This window comes from Marmota marmota, unplaced genomic scaffold (genome assembly GCF_001458135.2).
Source record: "Marmota marmota marmota unplaced genomic scaffold, marMar, whole genome shotgun sequence".
In the NCBI taxonomy this organism is placed as follows: Eukaryota; Metazoa; Chordata; class Mammalia; order Rodentia; family Sciuridae; genus Marmota; species Marmota marmota.
Window position 1 is genome coordinate 1,884,963 of NW_026000327.1, and position 23,733 is coordinate 1,908,695.

Below are 23,733 nucleotides of genomic sequence, written 5' to 3' on the forward strand. Positions count from 1 at the left end.
GTCTTCTCACCACCCCCTGCCGCCGCAGCCTGCGTGATGAATGTCATGGCCTAATGGCCCATGGAGATCCACGTCCTCAAATCGGCATCTTAAGTGGTCCCCAAGGACGGTGCGTTGAGGGCGCGTCCCCCAGCCAGGCTGTGGTGCTGTTGGACGAGGGGGGGGTCCCTCAGGAGGCCGGGCCAGTGGGAGGAAGTTGACCCTGGGGCCGTGACCTTGGAGTGGCCACCTGGGCCCTCCTCTTCGTCTGTCTCTGCTACCCCAGTGGCCGGGACCGGAGCAGACTGCTGTCCCACTCACCCGCCCACGGGGGTGAGATGTCCCGCCACAAGCCCCAAAACAACAGGAAGGGCCCGCTGACCGAGGACAGCACTGGGACGCTGGGGCCACACTAAGCCTCGCTCCTTTCTAGGTTGACTGTCTCGGGTATGTTTTTTTTTACGGTAATAGAAGCAGAGTTCCACGCCGTGACTTGTTATCCTTGGCCTCTGAAGGCGGAGGAGCCACGCGGGACTCTGCTTTCTCCTGCAAACAGTCCCCCTGTCGAAACGCCTACGGATGACGTCGCACACTTCTGTGATGAAAGAGAGATTTATTAAAGGACATTAGGGTCTGTGTCAGAGCTTGGCAAAATACGAGACTATTTCCCAGCTAAATGAAGGGGAAAGCATTTGGCTACTCCTAGAGTTTCTGATTTTTACTTAAAACTTACTTTTCTGCCCCACTTGGCACCGCCATGACCTGTTGGAGCCCAAAACAATGAGAACACAAGGAGAGGTCTCAACCCACTCGCAGCTCGTTCCCGACGACGTAAAGTCGAGGCGGAGTCACAGAGCGTCTGAAGCCAAGCCGTGAGCAAGAGGTAAAATGCACACCATGAAACGACCCTAGAAATTCCCTACTGCAAGGACGACCAGAAAATTCCAGCTACCCTGAAACCAAGGGCAGTGCTCAACACCTGATTAAAGGGAACCCCTCAAACACTGTCCTCTACGCCGGGGTAGACCACGTCAGCACTGGACAGTCAGAACATACTGTGAGGTGCTCGTGACACTCAGATGGCCCTCTCTCCTTCCTGACCCATTTTAATACTTCCCCTGTAAGCACCGCGGGAACATCAGCTCCGACCTGTTAACTACCCAGGGCTGCGCTCTTCTAATAACTGGGGGAGAACACAATCTGGGCAGACGGACAGGGAGGATGTGGCCTCTACAAAGCCCTGCTCATGCCCAAGCCTGGGGCCAGCTCCGGGCATTGCGGATGTCCCTAGGGTAGGGGCAGATGCACGCCCTTCAAGGCCCGGCCTCCGCAGCTGATTCCACTTTCAGGATAAAAGTCACGCAATGTTTTTCTCTGAAGTAACATCGGAGAGCAATCACCCAAGGGTCTCCTCCAACCTGGGCTCAGGGAGTCAGAGAACTCACCCCGCAAATACCTCCTGGCACCAGGAGAGCGTTTCCTGCCTCTGGAGAAGCCGCCCGCGCTCCGCAGCACAGAATCAGAAATCCACCAGAGGGTTCCGCTCAAGACCTCCTCTTCTAACAGGCACCAACCCACCTGACGCCATGTCAGCGTGGGTCTGCGGCTGTGCCTGCAAGACACGGAGGTCTCTCCTTCCTGCTGCTCTGCAACACAACTTCCTTCTCTGCAGAGAATCCCCGAGGAAGGGACTCCCCAGCTCTCCCGGCCCTGACCTGAGAAAAGAGTAGTGCTGGTCCCTTTCAAACGCTCAGCACCTCATTACTCCTGTCACGTGTTGGGCTGGGGGAGCGGGTCTCTTAGGTGGGGCTCCCACTTGGCAGCTACGGGCTGTTAACACATTCTTCTAGCAGATTCCTGGGGGCTCCCGCTTCCCTGGGCAGACACCTCTCAGGAGCTCTGCCTGGGCTCCTTTTACTCCTTTCCAGTTACCATCTGGTCAGTTACACCCTTAAGTGAGGCAGTGGATCAACCCTTCCGGTCCCTCCCTGTACTTTAGGAAGATTTAATAAACGCCTCTTTGTGGAATGACAGGCGGGTCTCACTGGGTGCGCTAAGGAACTCTCTAGGCCTCATGGAGGACTTGAGGGAGACTTTAGAGCAACTGATCTGAAACGTGTCTTTCCTTCCTGTTTCTAGAATCCAACACAACTCCTGGCACACTGCTGTGATCAATATGTGCTCTGGAATGACAGCCTCAGTTAATGAATAAAAGGATGGATAGACAGATGGATGGAAGGAAGGAAGGATGAATAAAGATGGGCACATGGGTGGGTAGTTGGCTGGCTAAATGGATGGATAGGTGGGTGGATGGATGGATGGATGGATAACTAGATAGGAGGATAGGTGGTGGCTGGGTAGCTGGCTGGCTGGATGGATGGGTGAGTGGGTGGATGGGTGGATAGATGGATGGGTGGGTGTATGCATGGAAGGGTGGATGGGTGGATGGATGGGTGGATGAGGGGAAGGATAGGTAGACGGGTGGATGATGGATGGAGAGATGGAAGGATGAGTGTGTACATGGATGGGAGGATGGATAAATAGATAGGTGAGTAGGTGGGTGGTTGGGCAGCTGACTGGATGGATGGGTGGATGGATGAGTGTGCACGCCCAGCTGAGGGGGTCCCCGGTTGAAGAAGAGGAGTACACGACAAACTGTAAATTCACAGCAGGTCTAGAAGGAACCCCTAGGAAGCCAGGCAACATCTCAGGTGTCACCTAATGTCACAGGTGATCCACCTCATGGCCTCCTGTCACCCGAGCAGGCCTGACTTCAAGACAGCGTGGAACAGACTTTGCAGCATCGCCGGGCGCACTAGGCAATGGGCCAGAGGCAAGACCCACCTCTCAGGAAGTTAAGACAGAACTCGGACAGAGACATGATGCAAAGAGACACCTGGGGACCAGGGGCAAGGTATGGACCAGAACTAAAGTACCCCAGCAGGACATCTGGACTCCACGTCCTTTTGCTCCGCCACCCCCTCTCCCACTTTTCACCACCTCCTTCTCTAATCCACGTTGGTATTAACTCAGCTGGAAACGGGGCACCGTCTGGTATCTCTTAAGGGTTTCCCTGATAGCTTGAGAGTTCGCTTCCCTCATATGCTAACAAAACAGTCGAGCTTCTAAATCAGCCAGGAGCCTCCCAGGAGAAGGGCGGAGTTGCTCAAAATTGTCAAGGTCAACCGCACCCGACATTGATTTTTGTTGTCCACGTCTGCAGATTAGAACTTTAGATGGCTCGTAGCATCAAGGCCTGATCATAGTATTTTAGTCACTTTCGCATCACTGTGATCAAAAGACCAGACCAGAACAACTTGAGAGAGGAAAAAATTTATTTGGGCTCAGAGTTTCAGAGTTTTGGTCCGTGGTTGGCCAATTCCATGGCTCGGGCCCAAGGGAAGGCAGAACAAAATGGCGGCAGGGCCTGGAGGAGGAGAGCAGCTCAGGACAGGGCAGCAGGGAGCAGAGAGAGCTCTGTTCACCAGGGACAGGAGAGAGACCCCCAAAGGCACAGCCCAGGGACCCCCTCCTCCAGCCACACCCACCTGCTGCAGTCACCACCCAGTGAGTCCATTCAAGTGGATTAATCCACTGATGAGATTATACCTTTCATTATTTCACTTGTGAACATTCTTGCATTATTTGACACAGGAGCTTTTGGGGGACACCTCATTGAAACCATAATACACGGTATCTGTTTAGACAAGACTATAAGAAAAAGTTCCCGAAGCTAACAGTATCAGCACCGATCTCTGCTGCCTACAGTTAAGTTACAGATTATTTTATTAGTGCACCGTGGGAAGGCAGAAAACAGGAACTGCCACTCTTTAACGGAGTGCTTACACAAATCAAATTGGTGGGTTTTGACATGTTAACAAAGACCTAAATGTGACTTGATCTGTAATCTCTCTAATCAGCACTATTTTTCTTAAACTCACATGTCTGTGCTTATTTTCAGAGGTTCCAAAGTTTCTATAATTAGCAGGTACAAATGAATATTTTGGAAACCAAGCCAGCCCACACTACTCACTGTACCGGTAAAACACTGCCCTAAGACGACTGCGCTCACTGAATAGAAATGAGTCAAATTACAGTGTCCCCTGGGATAAGGAAAGAAGTCACAGGTGCAAGACATTGCTCTTCCCAATGTATTGATAGGACTTGTAAAATACAGTGAGCATCAGGAAAAGACTCCACCCTAAGATACGCTTTCTTATCTGGTTCTTATCTAGTGGGAAAACCAAAATTATGATTTCAGTGAGTCCTTTTCTTGGAAAGACAGCTGCTCTTCGGATTTCGTTATGGGGCTCTGCTGTCCAAAACGCGGGGGATTCTGAAAGCTGAAACTGACCTCTAGTCGTAGTTTTTAAAAGTCACAGCAAAAGGACCCATGAGGCATATCAACTGCACGATACTGACACATTCCGAAATAATTAAATAAAATAAATACAGCTCGGGTCAATACGAGAGTCGTGTCTGCAACCCGGGCTGACGATAATGAGGCCCAGCAGGCCTTTATCTGGTGGTCAGTGACCCACGGTGGGCTCTGAGCTCCGAGGCTCGGCAGTCCACTTAAGTCGGAGATGAATGGCCAGAGTCACGGAAGAGAAAATAAACAATGAAACAGAGAAGGCTGCAGGCAGTCGGGGCCACTTGGACCTGGAGAGCGTCATAAGTAATGAATTACGAAATCAGCTTCTGAAAGACTCGGGCAACACAGAAGGCACCATGAAATGCACAGTCCCCTCCGGACGGCATATCACAGGAGGCTTCTGGAAGCCAGCACTACTCACGGTGGGGGTGGGGAGTTGTGCTACGAGGATCCCTTGAGCTGCATCCCTGCCCCGTAACCATCACACGCCATGAGCACTCTCTCCTGCAACCTGGGACACACAGAATTGTGTCCACACACTGCTAAATGCCGTGGAGGACAGAAAAAGCAGCCCCTGACCTCTCCCCTCCACTGGCCTTCCACAGACATGGCCCCCCAGGATAACCCTGTGTGGCTCTGCTGCCTTGGGCAGGTGCCCTCGCCTCTGCAGGAACAAATCATTTTCTCTACTCAGTCCCTTTCGGTACCACTTCATGCCGTCACGACGGCTGGTTTCAGATAATGTACCTGTGATCCAGAGCGACTCCTTTACCACAGGGTGGATGACAGCAGCATTATAAAGGTAGTACTCTGCAAACAATATCTATTAACGTGCCTTCTGTTTCTCCCCCCCTGTGAGCACATCCCCCTCCCTGGCTATTTGGAAGCCGGGCCTGGGGCAAGGACAGGTCTGCTAGACCACTGCTGCAAAACTCTGAGCTACGGAGCAAAATGCAAATGGCAGTCCAGGGTGTGCGCTGAGCTACTTGCACAGCTCAGGGACCGTTCTCTTTCATGAGGACAGTTGCAAAGACCATGCTTTGCTGCACAGAAGGATTTTTTAAGTCAAAAGTTTCTTAAGTCCAAATAGCTGCCAGTCAACGCGAGCCTACCCTGGTGCCCTCTACGTAGGCACGCACTCACAGGCGCGCACACATCAGGTGCCACAGGTGTATATTTATGCCAGGAGAGAGAACTCTGCACGTGAAATGCTCTTTCATTCCGGGAGCACAGGAGAATCAGTGTGAAGAACCGTAGGTCGGTCTGATATGTGGGAAGTAACCAGGTGAGCGACTCGGCACACCCTCAGCACCGCGGAACTGTCTCCTGGGGCAGTCGGCTGGACAGACACTGAGGAAGGGCAGAAACCCTCGATCCCTGGAATCCACAGGCGTGCAGGAGAAGACGCAGCCCTGAGCCCAGGCTGCTGAGGTTGGACGGAGGACAGCCAGGTGGGGACGGGCTCCAGGGCTACTTCCTGTCCAGCAGCAGGGCGGTCACCTGCCTGAGCAGCATGTGTGTCTGAGGTAGCAGATATTCCATGGACACTCCCCAGGCTCCCGCAGCGAGGGCAGATGGCAGGTGGCACAGCGGGGAGGACCTTCCATACCATGTCTACAGGCTGAGCAGCTCTTCAGCCGCCAGCACAGGGCAGACTGCTGGGGCGGGGAGCAGACAGGGCACCCCACCACCACCACCACCTCCCAGACACTAGCTCAGATGGAAAGAGACCTGGGAGACGGCAAAACTCGTGCAATGCGTGCATGATTCTGCACGGAACCTCTGCACCACAAGAATGTTCAGACTGAACTGGGATCTGGGCTGAGGCCCACCTCCTGACCCGATGGCTGCACCTGGTTCCGCAGAACGCCTCTCTCTACAGGAAACAGCATGCTCAAGTACTCTGCCTCCAACCAGCCTCGAAGGGCTGAGGATGTCAAGAAGTGCACAGAACATTTTGTGAATAAGAGTTTTTCAAAATAAACAAAGAATATGGATGAATTTTCTTTTAAACGAGTGGGAATTTTAAAGGCCCCCAGAAAGATCAGTTTTGAACAGTTAGAAATGTTCTGCTAATACATTCGTGAAAATATACATTGTCAAGAAGAAGGGAAGACTTGGGGAATACTAAGCCTATTTCAAATAAAAATGCTCTGCAAAGAGTCTGACTTTGTTGAGGAGAGCGAATAAAGAAGTCTTATCTTAGAGGAGAGAAGAAATATTATTGAATTTTTTTTTTTTTTTTACATTGCCTTTTAGAAAGCCAAGGACGCAGATGTCAGGTGTAAGTATCTTTTTTAATCAGAGGAGGCTCAGTATAGAACACTTAGCATGTGCAAGGTCCCCGGTTCCATTCCCAGCACAGGAAAAAAGAAATTCAGAGCCAGCCTGTTTGATCTCTTTAAGCCAATTTTAAAAGGAGGACGTGCCTCTGGGCCTCAAGTTCAAACACTCGATTTAATCTGCCAAGGTCCCCACTAAGGCTGGTGACGAGCCTTGAGAGGAGGAGGACCCTGATCTAGCCCAGGGGCTCCCCCTGGGGAGCGATTTTGTCCCAAGCTACACTAGACCGCTAAGGTTTCCTGGCACCTCGTGGGTGACAGGCCCGGGGTACTGCTAAACGTTCTGCAGTGTACGTGGTGACCCCATCTGAAGAACTGTCCCGCCCCAAACGTCACGGGTGCGGATGCCGTGAACTTCTTGTGCAAGCCACTCCCTGTGGGGACAGGAGTACCTGAGCACGGGGGTGGAGAGCCGTCTCCAAAGAGCTACAGCCGGCAGCACCTTGTTGAGGGCACGAGACTTGGCCAGGTTCCTGTCCCCAGCGGGTAATACAATTGATTGTTTTATCGGTAAATAGTTAAGAGTTTGCTATTTGGGGTTCATTTTCCTGTTCTCAGGCGATCCCAACTGTTTCTATTTGATCTAAAATGCTGCATTTAATTTAGATCTTAAACACATATGAAATAATAGGTTGTGGACACACAGTCAACTTTTGAAATTCATTCATTTCTTACAGAATTCCCGCATTCAACTGCAGCATAGATACCAAGACCCGAGGGTTCTTCCTTGGAAACACTGTTCCTCTGAACAAGTGGATCCCAGAGACTTCAGCTGAGGGATGTGCTGGATTCCACATCACGGACAACCACCACGGCACAGCCACGTCAGGGACCTTCAGGGGAAACCCAGACTAGAGTCAGACACCAACACACCTGCAGGGACTCTGCGTGCGTGGCACCAGTCAGGGACTGAGGATGGTGCGTGGACACCCTAGTAAACAGGGCACGGAGGCCCCTGGAGGCCGAAAGCAGGGACCTCTGAGCCAGGGGTCCAAGGGCTGTTGAGAAAGGGGAGCAGAAGAGAGCCGGTGCGGAGAAGGAGCTGGGGTAAGACAGAGCACTCGCAAGTCAGCTCATGGCAGCAAGCAGGAGGGAGACAGTGCTAGTGTCCGGGGGCTGCGCCGTGCCCTGTTTACTAGGGTGTCCACGCACCATCCTCAGTCCCTGACTGGTGCCACGCACGCAGAGTCCCTGCAGAAAGGAGTCTGTGGCCGCTGGGCCCCTGTCTGCATCACTGAGTGTCTGATGAGTCCCCACCGTCCCCTGCAGTGCTGACGGCACCTGCTGCACACGGATGGCTTACAGGGGCCAGGGCCAGGGCCAGGACATCGCTGCTACTCCTCGTTCCACACGCGGATGTCAGTTTGTGCAAGTAACATGCCCCTGTCCTGGAGCTGAGGAGGGAGTACAAAGGCCCCAGTGTGTCCTGGGGACGAGGGGAAAACAGACACGGACCCTGCAGGAACTAAGATGATCCAGACAATACGTGGGCAGCCCTGGGGGAATCAGACGGCACACTTGCCCCTCTGCGCCCAGGCCACCAGGGGAGGTGGCCAACCCCTATTAAAACCACACATAGGACAGGTGGCTCCAAAACTATAGATAACAACAACTTTCAAGGTAAAAAAGGGCAAGACTAGAAAAAAGAAAATAAAAGCAGGAAAAAGATAATTTACCAAGAAAAAAATGATCAAGAATGTGATATAGAAAGACCTAGAAATTATATAAAAAAAAAAAAAAACTGGAAAGATAAATGTTGGAAAATAATGATGAGATTTTTATGCTGAAATGTGAATTTACGAAATTTAATGATGAGATGTATACGATAGCCGGGTACGATGAGCACACACCTGTAATCCCAGCGACTCCGCAGGCTGAGGGAGGAGGACTGCAGATTCAAAGCCAGCCTCAGTGACCTAGGGAACTTTGCAGACCCTGTCTCTAAATAAAGTATAAAAAAGGGCTGGGGATGTGGCTCAATGGTAAAGCATCCCTGGGTTCAATCCTCAATACCAAAAAAAAAAAAAAAAAAAAAAGGTTATTACACTAAAGTTGTGATAACAATGCAATGGATCTTGATTCATGAGAACAGTTTCCATATCAATATGATAAAGAGTATCAATAAGTAAACAACCCCACCATGAAGAATCAAGCATTTCATTTAAGGTACTAAGGTAAGAAACACTATCTTGTTCATTGATATTTCTGAGAAAATTGTGTTTTCAGCTCATGGATGTAACAAAGGCCATTTGAGATAGTGAAGAAATGAACACAAAGTCAAGCACTTTTCTGTGAATATGAATGTTGGTCTGGCATCGCAAAACACAACGACTTCTCCAACATCCAGGCAAAAGCAGAAAACAAATCTTCAAATTTTGATATTTTTTGCATTTTAGTAAAAACATGAGAAACTGAAAACTAGTGATTCAATATTTGTGGAAATAACTGCAGTCTATGCAGTGAAAAGGATGTTAGAATATCCTTCATGCTCGAAAGTCATCAGGAGAATGTTATAAAAATCTGGACTCCAAAAGCGATACCAATATTTATTTGCAGTAATTCAATCTCAATATTCTTAATTAAGAAAATGACCTAGTTCTCATCTACCAAACTCAGCAAGCGTTAAAAAGGAAAAAAATCAAAATATATGAGAGATCATGAAAAGACCCTACTCGTATGCTTTGTTAGACCTTTTATTAGATTCTGATTATATGGTGATCTGGATGGAATCTGATAATCTATGTCAGACAGAATGAGAGAAGTAGGGGTTGGTAAAAGAACTGCCCAAGTCAAAAGAGAAACAAAGAATTGTAAAAACCCCCACCAGGACAACCGGCTCCTGATTTGGGTGAGATAAAGCGATTGAGAGTTCTACATCGTGTCAAACGGGAATCCTAATCTTGAATGTCTAGAGAAGTTAACTGAAAGCACCCCTAAGTTCTTAGGATCTCAGACCACCAATCCTCCAGGTCCCGTGGGCCTTTCTTTCAGCCGCTCACCAGAAATCCTTGCTCAGATTTTCCTGATGCTCCCGAAATGAAACCCACGGTGGCACCTCCCACCTCCGTATATCAGTGCACACACCCAGGAAGTAGGCCCACTGCAAAACACGGCAAAATCCACGACACAGCGGCCAACACAGCAGAACAACTCTGACAAGGTGCTGCGACGGAGGTTATGTGACCAGGTTCTTCTTCTCGGAATGCCTCCCCCCCCCCCCCCCACGACACTCACCCTCTGGTGACGACAGGGAGGAGACTGCCCGGTGCTGAGATGAAGGGGGGTGCATAACAGTGAATCACTGGGGTGTGGCGTGAGCTGCTCTGACCTCCTGGGGATACATGGGGAGCTGGAGCATCTCTTCAGCTGGGCCTGGGTCACCTGACCTGGTCGGTGGATGATGTGTGGATTCGCTGCACAAAGAGTCAACTCATTTACCTCCCAGGCAGGAGAAAGCGGGGCCCCGGGAGGTCCCGTCACGCTGCTCAGAACTGTGCACACGCAGCGTAAGACTCGTGCATCACTTATTTCTGGAACTTTCCGTGAAAATCTTCAGATTGCTGTTGACTGTGGCCAACTGAAACAGAAAGCAGATCTGTGGGTAAGAGTGTCTGATGTACGTGCTAGCACCTATTTACAAAGGTCTTACGTCTAGGACAAGACATTGTTCAACGGAATCATAATGATGCTTTTTAAAAACCTGACGTTTTGGGGGACAGACCCAGGTGCATCTGTGTACAGCTGTAAATCTCCCAGCAATCCATAACCCTGACATGCAGCCTGGTCCCCGAGTACTGACCACCAACCCACAGAGGGAGAGGCATCTTCTCAAGGGGTGTGCTGTTCTCAGGCAGTGATGAACAGGATCACGCACGACCATTTGCCGGGGTGCACGGGACGTGGGGGGGCACCTCCACGCATACAGTGAGTGCAATCCCCCGTGACTGGGGCACCCCAACCTGTTCCCTCCCCAGTGTTTCAAGAGACCCCATGGGAAGCAATGGCACACTATTCCCAAACCACTGATCCTCCCTGGGCCCTTTTCCAAGTCCCTCTCTTAGCATCAGCCTTGAATGGGTGGCCAGCATCCCGCCATCTCTTCCGATCTTTGCTTCTCATTTCCGGGCGCCTTTGGTAAATGCCACCTGCTCAGATCCTCAACACTGACTCCCTCTCATGCACACCCTTCTCCTACACTTGTGCTGAGCTCTGTACAAATCAAGGCTTGCAAATGAACTCTGCTTTTGGTAGCATGCACACAGCTAGGCTTTATTACACGAGAAATACCAGAGATGTTTTTATCAGCCAAGTTAACGCCAGTGTACTTTGAAGAATCCCGGCATTAGGGACTGAAGGAGGTTCAGCCAATTCCGAATACACCATGCGGAAATCTAAAGTGCTAGGCTCAGATATTTTATAAAAACGGGAGCACCAGCAAGGACATTTGGAAAGAGTAGCAAATGTCACAATACATCTTCTAATAATTCCAGAGACTGGAATGGCCAGGGTATTCGATCCCCGTAATAGAAAAGTTAAACTTAATCCACAGCATTACTTATGTGTGTCCCGCTGACAGAAAGCACTGAGATATCCGTATAAATGAACTTGTTCTCATTCATCCAAGAAATAGTCTGCGGTTGCGTTTCTTGCTGGAGGTGGTAGAATGGCCAGGATGGAAATTCGGTCATAAAATTCTGATTCTGTCAGAGCTGCTGCTCACAGTGCCCTCCTGCTCCTGGGTTTCAAATGCTCCCAGGCAGCTCTACCCACTTATTAGGGTTGGGCCCAAGGATAGCATTTCAGGGTGGAAAGACTCCTCCTCTGTTCTCGCTCCTGGGCTGCGGACAAGAGTCCTCAACTTCTCCCGGCCCATGAGGGAGCTGTAACAGGAGGCCCAGAATGAGCAGAGATGCCTCAGGAGCGTCATGTTTATTGGAAATCCTGATCTGTGCGATGACAGACACCACCCACCCTCTCAAACCCCGATTGGGGGCTGTGTCACGAGATTCGTGGAGAGCACTTCCGCCTGGGTTCAATTGGGTCGATATTCTTGCCGCACTGCCCGTGTGCCAGCACTGCAGACTGGCTCTGCAGGTACCCAGATGGCTGTGGGATGACCTTACACGTTGCAAACCATCCGAAGCCACCCTGGTCATTAACCATCAGAGTACTTTGACACAGGCATAAAGAAGGTGGACGTCTCTCCTGTGGCGGGCAGCAGTACTTCTGCCATTTCCCAAGGAAATCGCTTTCCACGGACCACCCGTGTCCACGTTTGATGGGCATCTTCTCTCATGATGTCTCTGAAAAAAATCAAGGCACTGACAAAGACCGCAAGCTAAGAAAATACACGTGCCGTAGAGTGAGGCTGCCCCATCAAGGGATTAAAGGAATAAGAGGGGGTAACGTATGAAGCATCTCCTGGGATTTCTAGACGTCAGGTCCCATGTCCCGGTGAAAAGCTTCATCGATTACACCAGCTCAGAGTCTTGGAACACGTGGCACCGACATGTGCCAGTCCACGTACAACGTTCTTCACTAAAGGCAGCGGGCACTGGCCTTGCTATGGGCAACAAGAACGCCAGAGCCATGGCAACCACGCACTCAACGTGAAGGGGGACCCTCAGGTTTCGATATCCTGTCGTGCCAACACCGGGTGATACTACTTCACAGCGCCCAGAACAGGGCTTCACCTGCCTCGTCCTTTATACACAGCTGGGCATCTGAGGTTGGCCTTGAACTTGCAAGCCTCCTGCCTCGGCCTCCGGAGTTGCTGGGATCGTGGTCACACGCCACCATGCCCAGTCCCCACGACTCTTGCAGAGAAGCGGGAACTAAGCACACAAACCCCCGGCTTGGAAACAGAAGTTCACTATTCTACCCCAGCTCACAGGATGGAAGCTTCTCAGAGGGAAAGCTGTGAATAAAGCTGTGTGATCTCTGCTTCCAGCCCCTCGGCTTTGGGGGTAACCAGGGCTTGCTTGTTACCCTTTGCAAGTCCATGCAGAGCCGCTGGGGGTAGAAGGTGATCTGGATGATTTTTTTTTTTTTTTTGAGGCAATTGCATGAGAAATTGGGATTGTTAATAAAATGAAACAGCTCTCATTCCCGGCGTCCCCAGCCTCTGTCTGGAGGGACTTCAACCCTCCCACACCCGTGTGCGTCTGAGTTTCGTCACTCCACTTGCCCCATCACGGCCTGGCAGAAATCACACGGCAGAGAAGAGCCCAACCCCGGCTGCCCTCCCTGTCTCCCTCCTGTCCCCGTCCTCTGGGGCCTGTCCCCATCTATCCTGCCCGGGACTGCCTGGACTCCCAAACATCTCTCCTCCATTAGGCACACAACTGAAAAACAGCAGCTTTGAAGCCAAGTAAACGTTTCCAAAATAAATGTTGACTCTGCCAGGAAATATTTCTGAAGGTATTTCAACAGCGCCACTAAGACACATAGAGCATACGGTGCACCGGCAGCACATGGAAAATAGCTTGCAGTTCTTTCTACGCACCCGGGGGGCTGTTCATGCACGGTTTCCACCTGTGCAAGGAGCCAGCTGATACTGGGTGACATGATGTTTCTCAACCTACTACCCACAGAAAACCCAGTAAAAATATTACGTTTGCCAATACCGGTGGTCAGTCCTCGCCCGTTTCGAACGCTCTGCAGGCGTGGGCAGTTTAACCCACACAGCGGAGACCTGGCAGCTCAGGAAGACATGAACTTGGCATCCACGGAACGTTGCTGGAGCCGGTCTTGAGCTGATTGTCAACCCTCAGGGAAAAAAAGTGTCCCCACCTGGATTCTTATCAGGAATGGGTGCTGGGTTGACCAGTCATGGCCACCACAGCTCGTCTAGATCAAGTTTATCCACAGGTCACTTGACTGACTGACGTGAACAAGGATCATGTTTTCCCCAAACTAGAAGCGACAATATTCCTATATTCTGTGTGCGTGTGCGTGCGTGCGTGTGTGTGAACATATATGTGTGTATGTGTGTGTATGTACATGCACACATGTACATATATGCATATATAAGTGGATAAAATAATATTCCTATAGATATTTAAAATTTAACCCTACCTGGTCTTCTTTGCCCTTGAAACTTACTCCTAACGTCTGATAGTGCCCAAGTTGGAAATTCCACCCCAGCAGAGGTCTCACTAGTAATCTCTGATCACTTTCGTAGTCCGTAGTTGGAGAGCCTTTGAAATCACAAGTAAGTTCACATCCTGCAGCACGGTTCTCAAGCAGACGCGGTTCTGCGTACGTACACACCCCATCCCCTACCCCCACGTGGGGACGCTGGACAATGAGGGGAGACCTTTCCGGCTGAGAGGACTGAGGGAGGCTACTCCACCGAGCGCACACAGACCAGAGACGGTGCGAGGTGTCTTAGGATGCTCAGCACAGCCCCAGCAGCGGACAAGATCCAGTCCTTCCCGTCGATGATGCCGAGGTTAAAAAAAAAAAACCAGGATTCATCAACAGTGTCATCAGTAGATACAACAAACTTGAAATGTTTTATATTTTATAAAGTACATTCTTTAAAATACAGAGCACTTGTGGGGATGGGGCTGTAGCTCCGTGGCAGAGCACTTGCCTAGCACATGTGAGGCACTGGGCTCAGTCTTCTAAGACCCCATAAACATAAACAAAGTAAAGGCACGCTGTCTGTCCATCTATAACTGCAAAAAGTAAAATATATAGATGTATAGCACCTGTTCTAAAATTCTCTGCTTAAATAAGAATAAACTAAATATGGGCTAAGAATAAACAGAAAAATAAGTGAACTTTGAACAAGTTAACTTTGAAGTTAACTTTAAAACTCAGGTTGGTGAATGTGAAGGTAAACACAGACATTTTCTCTTCTAGAAAGTCAAATTCTTTATATTCCCTAGGAAGAGACCTTTTTTTTTTCCTATTTTCCTTAAGACACACTTAAGAATGTTCTTACAAAGGCATTTCAGAAAAACCAGAACGTTCTTCGGAGGAAATGCAGACACCTCTTGCAGGTGTGTGAGGCATCAGATTGGCCAGGTTCCGTCCGAGGAAGCTCCTGGGCTGAGGGTCTGGCTGGTGGGAGGGCAGGGGTCCACCACGCACGAGGCCCTGGGGTCAACGCCCAGCACAACGACCAAAAAAAACCAACACAAAAGACCATGTATTTTGCGACTCCATTCATATAAGATGCCTTGAATAAGGAATCCAACAGACGCAGCTGAGGTCGGCAGAAGAAATAGTTAAAGAACATGGGATTATTATTATTATTTTTTAATGGTCAGATAAACTCCGTACGCTGTGGCTATGCACACAGCCCAGGGTCATCCGTGTGGCACATGCACAGTGAACTTCCTGGGTGGCTGTGCACCTGACGCTCACATCTGCCCTCAGCTCCCCATCTGTCGGAGATGGAAACCCGAGTCTCTGCTACGTAACCTCGGCCTTTCTCTGGCAGCTGTACCAATCGATGCACTCGCAGAACCTGAAATACCTGGACGTCTACTAAATACGGCTCTTGCTGATGCCAAAAGGTGAAATGGTAGTGATTGTGGCATCAAATTGTCACATCCTCCAAAAAAAAAAAAAAAAAATGCTGTCTACATGGTTCTTTCTTACACTCTCCCTTTATTGTGTTACTTTTTGGCCACTTTCCAGATACGATGGCATCGATAACTGAAGTATGCTCCCTAGGCAGGTGGTTCTTCTTTTTTTTTTTTTTTTAGGAATGTAGACATCAGACAAATTTCATTTAGCTCCTTGGCCAAAAAAGCCACTCTGACTATGTCAGCTCTCTGCTACTGTTTCAAACACCTGAGGACGGTCAACTTAAAAAGAGGAAAGGTTCATCTGGGCTCACGGAGACAGAGGTTTCCTTCTACGGTTGGTTGACCTCGCTTCCTCTGGGCTTGGGGCAAGGCTGCACGTCACAACGGAAGCAGATGGTGCAGGAAACTGCTCACCTTGTGGTCACTGGGAAGCAACAAAGAACCAAACGAGGGGCCAGGGTCCTACAGTCGCCTCGTGCACCCACTTCCTCCCAGGAGGCCCCACCTCCTCCCCGCAGTGCCATGATTGGGGGACCAAGTCTTTAAGACTTGGGAGGTGGACATTCAAGGTCCGGGGAATAGTGGCTAGCCTCATTTTTCTCTTAGGGTCTAAGACCTAAACTCCGGGTCCTCTAAACCCTGTCCCTAGATCCCCACAAAAACTTCACCCCCAAGTCTGGCAGAAGTGCAGCTTACCCACCCTCGCTCCAGGTCGACACAATCGGACCCCCTGGGAGCCGGCAGGGCCAGCGAGGCCCTCACAGCCCTCTCATCATCCGACGGGGACAAGGACTTGAGAAGCGACGTCTTGGATCAGGGGTTCTCAAAGTCCAGGGGGTGCAGAAATCCCCTGGGGCTCTGCTTAAAGAGGCAGGCTCCGACCTGATGCAGCACCAGACATTCCTGTTTCCCAAACTGTAACTTAGGTTCGATGGGTACCTTCATGGTCATCCTCTCTGACACACAGGTGTCACTGAGAGGATCCCGCAGTGACGGGGTGTGGGGCAGGGAATCGATTTCACTGAGGACGGGGAGGAAGACAGCCACTGTTTCCACGCATTCGTCATCCTGCAGAGGTACGCCAGGCCACTGTGGCTGCACACCAACTCTCGAGGGGGTCTACGTTACACACCCGTGTCCCCCGATAGCTCCCTCTGTGTGCAGGACCAACATCAGAGCAACCTTGTCGATGAAGTGACCGCTAGAATGGTTGCCAGGAACTGGACACCGGCCACCTGCAGCCGCTGGGAAGTGGCCGCTACAGCTCGGATCCTCAGTGTCCCCCAGAAGCCCACATGGCAAAGGCATGATACACCCGCTGGTTGTGACCGGGAGGTGGACAAAGTCACAAAGTGGGGCCTGGTGGGAGGTCTCCCACGGTGTCCTTCCCAGTCCCTCCTGACACGGACAGCCAAGCCTCCATGCAGTCCCATCTAGGACAAGGAGAAGTCCCCTGGCCCCATCTACACAGAAGGCAGAGCCCCATGAACAACTGAGCTCAGGGCACCTCAGGGCACCCTGAACTCATGCTCCCTCCCACCCCTCAACCAGGGCTCTAGAAAGTCCACGCTCTCCGAGGGGGTCTGCATCAGGACCCCACTGATGGCTGCTGATCCGACTTTTTTCTTTTCGTTTCCAAGGTCAACGAAAGCCACTTGTGGTTCCATGAGAATGCGGTCGAGAAGCAGGAGGAGATCCACTTCCTTCCTGCACACTGCAGACGGCAGCTGGGGGTGAGCTGGCCCGTTCTGTCCCCTCCCTGGTGACGCACAGGAGGCTACGTACAAACGGAAAAACAGCAATCACGTGACATGGGGGTGCCACTTCTGGAGGAATCTTAAAGGTATTTCGTAAGAAGTTGTGACGCTGCATAAAAAGGAGCTACACCAACAATTCACCCAATTATTAGTTCAGGCACAGACTGCGACCACTCCCCCTCAACAGTGGGTGCAACACGGCATCTGATACGAAACCCCCATCTATCTTGCAGAGCTCATCATATACACGTGTGTATGTGTGTGTATTCATTCACATGTATTTACATATATGTGACACGTATGCGCACTTATGTGTGGGTATTACAGAATCCATCGTATATATACATATGCGTAGGGTGTGTGTGTGCATGGGTGTGTGCACAATGCTCGAACGTGTGGCTCTATCTCGCAAGCTAGACCTTATTGCAGAGCGCGGGCTGTCACAGTGCCCTACGGTCGTGTGCCACACAGCAATGTTTGAGTCACACACAGAGTTCACACTGTGGCTGTGCCACGGCCGTCTTGGCGGGCACAGGTCCCCTTGGGTTCATCAACTTCCCGTGGCATGAAAAAGGCCTGAGGAAAACGACTTACAGGGGGAAAAACTTTCTGGGGCTTGTGGATTCAGAGGTCTGAGTTGGGGGTTAACGGGCTCCATCACGGCAGAAGGGCACGGAGCGGCGGGAGGCTCAGGAAGCGGACAGGGAGCCAGGAAGGGGCCAGGAACAGGAGACGTTCCCGAGGGCGTGCCCCCCAGGACCCATCCCCTCCAAGGAGGGTGCACCTCCTCTATCCGCCACGCTCCAGCGGTCCCTCAGTGGATTAATCCACATAGACAGTGGCCCGCGCTCGTCTCTGCTTAAAGTAGAAACTGAGGCTGACATCGACATTCCAACCTGGGGCTTTCCAAGGGGACGGGTTCCGGGGTGTGGAGTAGAGGATCAAGCCCCTAAATGCCGCGAGGTGCCACGGAATCAACCAGGGTCCTTTAAAAATACTGGAATAATCGAAAGCTCCATAGTGAACATTTTTTAAAACGAAGCAATAATATTCTTGGCTACTAAAATCTGCCACAAACAAGCAAATTCATTATCACATTGTGGGAAAGGATTTTTTTCAACATTAGATCAAGGAGCCCAATAATAATCTGTTACTGGGCAGATAATTAGAGGCAGGGACTGGCCTTTTCTCCTGTAGGACGCTGCCCCCTGCAGGAAGAGCTCGGCTCTGCACGTCAGAGGGAAGGTTGGCCGCCTTCCGTTTCCTTGTGTTCGACTTAGTTAATGAGTAAGATAAGGGACAGGTGGGAGGTCTCCTGGGCCATTTATACTGAGCCTGTGGCACACATTCAGGTGACAGTTAATGTGCAAAAATAAACCTTGAGTTTCTTCTTAAGAAAAGATCTAATAAGCAAAGATTTCCACAAAAGGCCACTGTTTGCCAACAATAAATAACAGACCCCCAAAATAACCATTAAAATAGTAAAAAAAAAAAAAAAAAAAAAAAAAAAAAGGGGGTCAAAGCACCATGACTGACACATCTCTGCATTGTGCAATGGCCAAATGAATCTGTCCTTCAGATAACTGAGCAAAATGAATCATAGTGGGGGTTTTTTGCTTTAAAATAACACTTCAATTTATAAGTCACCCATTGAATAACCGTATTTTAAGTTCTATAGATAAGATGACCCTACACATTACCCTATTCTTTATCTCGTCTAGACAAATCGGGTCTATTCCCACATGGTCAAGTTCTGAAAAGGGTTGATAAGCAAAAAGCTAACCTAACAAACAGTTAGAAACCCATTGAGCTACTTCTTCTAGAACTGTCTTGGAGACCTTCTGTGCTGCGGATTGGGTCCTCTGGAAGCAGACGGCGAGATGTCGCTGGGGAAGCCATTTGTTAGGAATTCACACGCGGGAAGAGGAGGAAGAGGAGCTGGAGGAGCTGAAGGTGCGGCAGCCCGGAGCCAGGCACGGGGCCGGGGCGACATGCCCCTAGAGCTGCCCCGTGTTGGAGTGGCCTTCGGGGATGTGGGTCGACCTGGGAAAGATGTGCCTTTGGGCAGAGGGTCAGTCTGCAGCCAAAGCAGCCCTGGAAAAACCGCCTCTTACCGCGCTGCCCAGGCTGGGCTGCGGCACTGACTCAGAGGGCAGTGTGGTGGCACATCACTGCCCACCACCCGCCGACCCGTACATCCATCTCTGCTCGGGTATATGACAATTGACACACAAGGCGCTCCCCAAAAGCTCCTGTGTGAGACGTGCAGGAAGGACAGAGGAGAATGAGTGGGTACGAGGGCCTTGACCTCATCAGTGCCTTAATCCCCTGGAGATTAAGGTGGGGTGTGGCTGGAGAAGGTGGGTCACTGGGGTGTGTCTTTGTCCCTCATGAGCAGAGCTCTCTCTCTCTCTGTCTGCTTCCTGGTGCCACGTCCCCAGCTGCTTTCCTGTGCCCCCATGATGTCCTGCCTCACTGCAGAACAGATGGAGTTGGCCATCTAGGGACTGAGGCCTCTTCCACTGTGAGCCCCCAAAGAAACATTTCATCCATGAAATGGCTCTTGTCAGGTCTTTGGGGGACAGTGATTTTCAAAAGCTGACTACCACAGGGACCGTCTCAATTCTGGTCTTGGTTTACTGATGAAGTGACACAGATCCTCATCCCTGTGGGGACCGAGCCCAGTCAGTGAAACGCTCTTTGAAATGAGGATTGTGGCCTGTGTCATGCTGGCCGCAGTGACCTGCCACCCCTGAGATCCAGCACCCATATTTCTTCCTGCCATGAAGGTCGCCGAGAGAGTGACGCGGCCTCATCCTGCCTGCTGCAAACGAAAATCCTGAAGTGTTCGGGCAGCAGCTGTGGGATTCCTTCCTGCATCCAGTTCATGTGGCCTTTGGGGACAGCACCTCTAGTCCCACAGAGCCAGGGCTGGAGGCATGAACCATCCCTGTGGGTCACAGGAGTGAGCGGGGACCTTACTGCTCTTGGCACTGGGATCCCTGCAACCTGGTGGTTGGAGACACAAAGCCACATTCAACCTGTGAATGCAATGCACGTCTAGACGTCACACTCCAAGGACAGCTTCCCGTCTGCACAGGCGGCCGGAGTGCTCCCTAAGGCCCCCCGTGTTGGTTCCTTCTGAGCTCTGGCAGCTGGGGACCGCCCCGTCTCTGTGTGACACAGGGTCCCTGTTCAGCCTGACCTCAGAGCACGCCTGACCTCAGATCTCTGCCTTCACCGGGTTTATTCCATCTTCTTGCAGTGGGAAGCTCGGCAGGCAGTGGTGCAGTCGCAGGCCTCTGCCCACCAGGGGGCGCCCTGTGTACAGGATTGCTCCCCCAGGACCTCCGGGCTAGCCACAGCAGGAGGAGGCCATGCCCCCAACAGGAACCTCTGCAGGATCCTCCCATCAGCTCACTGTGTCTGCAGACAGGGAACCCGGCGTGAGCAGTGGTATTTCTAATCAGGGCAGCGAGCATTCTAACAGCCGGTGCAAATGGTCCCTATCTGCACACAACTAGAGAAACACCACCCCCTTTACTCCCCCACATCCCTGTTGCCATCCTAAAAAAATAATGCCATGAGGGTGAGAGGGGAGCGCTTTTCCGCAGGTGCATTCTGCGGGAGTGATAAGTACATGTTTAAAACAGGAATAACGGCAGCAGCCTTTGCAGTCTCCATTTCCTGGGCATTTTTCTCTCGGGTGGTTTGTGAAGGTCATAAAACCGTTTAAGAACCTTGAAAGAACAAGGTGTTTTCCCTGAGAAGAACGCTGATTATGAACCTGAACATGTACCTCTCGGGCGCTCGGGACCTCGCTGAAGCCCACCCACACATTCTGGAAGGTTCTGCGGGCCCTGGAATTCATCACTCGGGGTGAGTAGAGCCTGCCCTGGGTCTGGAGTCAGGAGACTTGGTGAGGAGCCTGGTTCTGTCCTGGGCTGATGGCTCGGCCTCCGGCACGGCAGGTGAGTGCCCCTTACAGCTGCACTGTGAGAGGGTCACTGTCCTCCACAGAGCGTTTATGGGTGGTGACAACACGGCGGGAAAGCGGCCAAACTGGCTATTCTTCCAGTTACACTAAGACTCTTGCTTTCACCTTCGACCTATCCCCGGGATTTCCTAAGGCGGTTGCCCTCCTCCCCTCTCTTCTGGGCCTACTGACCAGGCCACTCACCTCCAAAGCAGTTTCCACTCCTCAGCAAAACAGCGACGCATTCACCTGTAGGAATTTTTGTTCACCCTGAATTTGAAGAATAAAATCCCAGCCAGGCGTGGTGGTGCACGCCTGTGATCCCAGAGACTAGGGAAGCTGACGCAGGAGGATCCCAAGTTCAAAGCCAGCCTCAGTGAGGCCCTGAACAACTTAGCACGCTCTGAATTAAATATAGGACATAAAAGGGCTGGGGATGTGGCTCAGTGGCTCAAACCCTGGTACCAAAAAAATAAATAAGTAAAATCCTAACAATCATTCTCAATGTATTTGCATTGTATGAAACATTAATCTCTTCCCAGCGCCCGTATGGTATCTTAATTAACTATCCTGACACTATCCGTATCTCCACGTGCTTGCTTTGCAGTTGGAGGGAGCGTTCTTCACACAATCACTCTGGAGTTCACGAACCCCTCTGCTACTGGGACATGCACCTACTTTGAACTGGTGAGTCATTTTATTCCCCTGCTGTATTAGTTTACTTGAGTTACTATAATGAAACACCTGAGGCAGGTTAAGTTTAAAAAGAAAACAGGTGTCTTTAGTTCAGTTTTGAAGGTTGAAAGTTCAAATACCATGGTGCAGGCTCTAGAGAGGACACCCTTGGCAGCATGACCTCATGGGGGATGACAGGGTAAGAGTGTGGGAGAAGGAGCTCACAGAGCCAAATGGGAAGCCAGACGGAGATGGGGGTCTCACAGTCCTTTCTAAGGGCCTGATCTCAATTGACGAGAGACCTTCCTATTAGGCTCACCTCTGGAAGGACCCAGAGCTCCCACATCCTCACCCTGGGGACCAAGTTTCCCAACCATGAAACTCTGGGAGAAAAGACAGCCATGCCCTCTGCTCTGGGGCAAGGTCAATATGTCAGGTTATGATGTCTTTGGGGCAGCACAGCTGTTCTCCCCAACTTTCAGGAGCTCCCTGAACTGCCACACAGGATAGAGACATGGACATGATGCCAGCCAGACCCTCTTCCCATTGCTGTGACAAAATACCTGAGGAGATGAACTTATAAGGAAAAAAAAAAAGGTTAATTTTGCTTCATGGTTTCAGAGGTTTCTGTCCACGGTCACTTGGTCTCAATGCTTTGCACCTGGGATGAGGCAGAACATCATGGAGGGGGACACACGGTGGAGAGAGCATGACAGGAAGCAGCGGGGTGGGGGGGGGGGAAGGGGCTGGGGCCCAATATTCCCCATGGCCTGACTTGCTCCCACCAGGCTTCACCTCCTGAAGGTGGCACCACCCAACAGCCCCAGAGCAGGGGCCATGCCTTCAACCCACAGCACTGGCAGGACATTTCAGACCCGAACCACAACTACACGAAAGAGCCAGCTGCTATGTCTCTGCAGGAGCCCCGTGTGAGTGTGCACTGGTGACCCCGTGCGGGTGGGGGACGGTGGTCCTCACGGCCTGCCCCTCTGTCGGCCTGCAAACCCTCACATGGTCCTCACCGTGCAGCTGCCTGTCCTGTCTCCCCAGCCCCCGGGGAGAGGCCAGCACTCCTCAATGGCCCTAGAGGGGCTCAGGTAGGTGGGGCTGTGTGTCCCCATAAGGACCCGCGATGGGCCTCCAAGTCACAGGGACCAAAGCGACCAGCCTGCCCACACGGCACCTTCCAGGCGATGGGAGGGCCACTCAAGCCCAAGGCTTCTGACCCCTGTGCCTGTGAGCCCAACCAACACGTCGTGTTTACGACACGAAGCTCAAAGGAGCCACGGGAGAGGACAGACTGACTGCAGTGGTCACTGGCCAACCTAAAGTCAGGCCACCCCACGCTGCGTGCTGACCGAATCCAGTTTCCAGACCTTATGGAGGATATGATTCATCCCATGTCAGCCTCCTGACTGAACGGGATGTGTGTGTCTGCGTTCAAGTATTTATTTCACAGAATGGTACAGCCATCATATAGGATGCGTGGTCAGTTCATTCTTTATTAAATAAAGTGAAAGAAAGGAACGAAGTCACCTCCCTGTCATCCTCAGAGCAGAAATGGGTCTTAACATGTGTTTGTGTATTTCACCATAAGCAACCAGAGGCCTAGCGAGACGTCTTCTGACCCTTCCAGCCAGCGCAGGTTCCCTCTGGAGTTTAAGAAAGGTCATCCCGTTTTCCCGACCTCAGGACAGCAAGCCCTGTCCCCAACATGACGTCCTGCCCAAGAAATCCCGGCAGGCGCTGCCTTTGAGGGCCCAGGCTCTCCCGAGGTTCCCCAGGCTCTTGCCACAAGTGCTGCTGTCCACACACCACCTGACGGCGGGCGGTTCCTGGTCTAGACGTCACCCCGGGGGTGATGTCACCACGTGGTCACCCCACTGACCGCCAGGGCGCCATCTAAAGGACCGCTCCTTCTCTTGCCTCCTGTAGCTACCTGCAGTTTGGGGAAAGAGAGTCTCCTTTTACATCAAGGATTTGTTAAGTGCATTCTGAAAACCAGGTCCCCCTCCCTGCTCCTCCTGTCCTCCTCCCTCCTCCCTCCTCCCCTTCCCCGTCCTCCCCCTGTCTCTTATACACATCT

General features: G+C 51.4%; 2 long non-coding RNA genes across 4 annotated transcripts in view; one reads left to right on the forward strand and one right to left on the reverse strand.

Moving 5' to 3' along the window:
- Positions 1-23,733, reverse strand: part of LOC107158742 — a 338,106-nt gene that overhangs the window by 281,901 nt on the left and 32,472 nt on the right. For both annotated transcript variants that reach the window (XR_007345084.1, XR_007345083.1), the window contains one exon: positions 9,931-10,273. This is a non-coding gene — a long non-coding RNA (uncharacterized LOC107158742). The remainder of the gene's footprint in view (positions 1-9,930; positions 10,274-23,733) is intronic.
- On the forward strand, positions 19,766-23,134 carry LOC125614506. 2 transcript variants are annotated; one of them, XR_007345087.1, is made up of 3 exons: positions 19,766-20,875; positions 21,580-21,659; positions 22,130-23,134. It is a non-coding gene; the product is annotated as an uncharacterized LOC125614506 (long non-coding RNA). The 2 variants fall into 2 exon arrangements; XR_007345088.1 differs by having other exon boundaries at positions 22,436-23,134.